The sequence below is a fragment of the Branchiostoma lanceolatum genome, chromosome 3 (genome assembly GCF_035083965.1).
Source record: "Branchiostoma lanceolatum isolate klBraLanc5 chromosome 3, klBraLanc5.hap2, whole genome shotgun sequence".
Lineage (NCBI taxonomy): Eukaryota > Metazoa > Chordata > Leptocardii > Amphioxiformes > Branchiostomatidae > Branchiostoma > Branchiostoma lanceolatum.
In genome coordinates, this window is record NC_089724.1 from 14,304,946 (window position 1) to 14,308,388 (window position 3,443).

A 3,443-nucleotide genomic window follows, 5' to 3' on the forward strand; every position below is an offset into this window, starting at 1 on the left:
AAAATGTTAAAGATGGAATTTTCTGGCCCCCGTCCGCGCACGGTGGGCTGGTGCCCGGGGGCTGGCGGCCGTATTACCGCGCAAATGAAGCGAGTATGTGAAAGGATTTGTTCCATCGCATTGGCTTCCAAAAGCTCTCTTCCCAAATGTCTGGCAGGCACTTAGCGCTTAATAAGCAGGCTCGACTTGAAAGCCCTACAGCGTCTGAACAGGCGTACAAAGATGAGCCCTTTCCTGCTCCCTGATTTTCTCTTCATTAGCCCGCAGTTAATTCCCACTCGGATTGAATAACTCGGCTCATTCTCCCGCCGATATCCCCAATATTACAGGCGCTAAGTACTGGGGCGATCCGCGCCGCCGTTGAGACGGTAAGTACGCCGCGATATTGGCTTCATTGCGCGAGTAGGTTTTCACCCGAGGTACTTGACAGGGCTGTTAATTTGGCATTTCCTCATCTCGACTCCGCGGATTCACGTCATAAATCTGAGCAGCACGAAAGATCACGGATCCGCGGAGCTAATTGGCGCAGCCTCCCCCCATCTCCGCCGTCCCGGATATCCAGTATGTTTATGGAGGAGTTAATAGCGAACTAATAACGTATAAGATAATCTCTCGCATAAAGCTCTTTTAGCCCCCACTACAGAGCTCACTTAGACAGAGTGTCATCAAGCGACGGCGGAAAGTTCCCGGTCGGATTTACCCTCTCTAAAAACATTACAAATAATAGGTTAATTGCCGGCGAATTGTAATAAAAGAAGGAATCAGATCAAATTTATGTCCCTTATTGGTACTTTTTATCTCGGTTGCTGCCTTATGGAAAAATCGATAGATACCAATTAGCTTCAATTAGGATAGATAGCGGAGCGAGTGGGAGGGAATATTGGCAATCCATTTGGTTTGCGTGCGCCGTTCGGATCCAATGTCCAATGTCATTCCATTCGGACTAGGTTGAGCGCCGTTCACTGATGTCCGGAGAGACAGGGGAGAGAAGAGAGGGGAATACACGGAGCTCAGACAATCTGTTCCGCCCGTAAGCACGCTGAATGGCGATAAAATGGCGCAGTAAAAAAAAGTGAAGATGAAATAGAGAGACGAAGTAGAATACCCTCTTCAACAGGGGTTTTTGATTAAGGAAATTCGATTGGACGCGGGTCAATATAACCCTGCCCCTGGTCCAGCGGCTGGGGTAATACATGGCGAGATTTGGCGCGAGGAGAAGGGATCGAATGTTCACCAGCGGCACTGAAATAACGGTTGAGCCACCGAGGGTCAAACTGCGCTTCAGGACTTATTTGTACACGGAGAGAGCCGGGCGAGTGGCATTGGTCAAACGTCGAGTGGACAGCTAGCCGGGTCCGGCAGCGAGCAAGCCGGCAGCTAGCCAGGGCTGCACCGGCGTGTACAGAAGTTTATCTATCGAGTACCCGATTGGTCGCGCAATAACCTCTTTATACTGTGCTTTAAGAATGGAGATGTTAACTTTCACTTAAAGTTTTGATTGGTCTTGCTCCCGTATATTCTAATTTTTGTTTAACAACCACAATCTTCGGGTTGACCAGGGTACATAAATACTAGTAGCTGATTCTTATGATGTCTAATAGAACACAACACAAGAATAACAGCAAGAGAAGTAACACAAATAAACGCTGTAATCTTAATCGAACTGAAAGATGAAAGAAACAAAACCTTCACGTCAACAATATCTCACCCTTTCTTCCAGTTTGACATACATTTGAAAAAAAAAGTTCGCATTTGCAGGTCCAGTTAGTGCAAAATGAAATATGAGTCCTTTTTTTCAGTTGATAACCTTTGAACTGATAATAGTAGCTTCAGGCTAGGGCGTGTTTAGTACTAATATCAGTAATACGTTTTATTCCGCCTAGGGCCTAGCTGTAAGAGGTAAGGTAACTAGCTTAATGCAATAAACTGACTGATTGAATAAATAAGATCATCAATTTATCCCTAAACGGGATGCGTATATGTATAAATAATGGAATTTTGTCCGATATTTGAAATACGGTGAGCTGTTCAATGTCAACCACAACTCTACCAGCGTTGTTGAAGTCCTTTGCTGGCAGTCCTTGCAATTCCTCAGTGCCAGCGTCCCCCTATTGCCTCGGTAATAATAAAGGAGTGTCTCTGCTATAGACGCATAGCGGAAACAAACTTACGGAGGGGACGCGCGTTCCGCGTATGGAAATGACTGCTCATGATTAAGCTTTTGAAAAACGTTGCCTGTACCTTGCCCGGAGCTATGTGCGCAGATATGATACCGCGACAGCCATAAACGGGACCGTCTTTACAAGAGATCTACTCGTAAAACCTCAGCTGTCAGAAAGGGAATCACAGCTCATCAGTCAGGCAGACAAAGATGAATTCTGAAGCGCCACATTGAATTATTAGGACGGTGATTGCGGAAAAAGAGCCCCCACCTGGGAGCGCACAGTACAAATAAGGCACATCAAACTACAACAATATCAATTGGCGGTGTTGAATGCCATGATAAATTAGCGCGGCGGATCGCTGCATGGGGAGGTGACACGGGAGCCCCGCAAGTACACATTCCAGGCACTTATGTCCAGCTAGGATGTTAAATAACGTGCCATAGCCTGACATGCCATTCATTTTGTTCGCAATATGCCTCTATTGGCATATCATTTCGGCACCTAATGGGCCCACTTGCAAGAGAAGTAGTTACAATTCATGTCCGCGTCGTAACGATTTCTCTTAAGCACTGCCTGTATTTTACGTTCGATATGGACATGCACGGACATTTATTATTTTACGGCCGCTATAATATTTCGCTCTCGGAGTGGGCTGCCTCCCGGCATGAACATGAAGTAGGCACAATGGCGGTAATTCAGGCAATCCCCGAGCAATTTGGGCGACTTGGGTAGCAGTTGATGTATTTACAGCTAGGCAGGGAGCTTCCACCCACGGCCCGCTCGCAGGCAAGGAATTCAAATTAAAAGTTTTCCCGTTTGCAATATTAGCAGATGCGTTAAGGGAAAGGGAACTGGAAATTTTAATATAGCGGGACGCGCGCTGTGAGTTCAGAGACGGCGGGGTGCTGGAGCTATAGCCTGGAGGGATTCAGAAATGGCTCAGATTAGTACAGCATCAATGTATATAATAAGGGAGACAAAAGTCTAGTCCAAATCCCGAGTTTTGAGTAGTTCCTCCCTGAATGGCTCCGGGTTATTTGAAGTAGGCATATTTTCCGAAGTGCTGTCTAAGTTTTTTTCACCGCCCAAAGCGCGCCAAGAAGAGTTCATCACTTCCTTGGTTGACTGTAATCAGTTTTCCGGGAATCACAGGCGGAGAAACGTCGTCCCAAAGCTGTCGCTACTGCGTTACACAGTAGGTGCTGGGCGTACACATCGTTCCAGGACGGCTTTCTGCCACCTTAACTGATATATTTTCTTGAAATAGATAGATCTCAA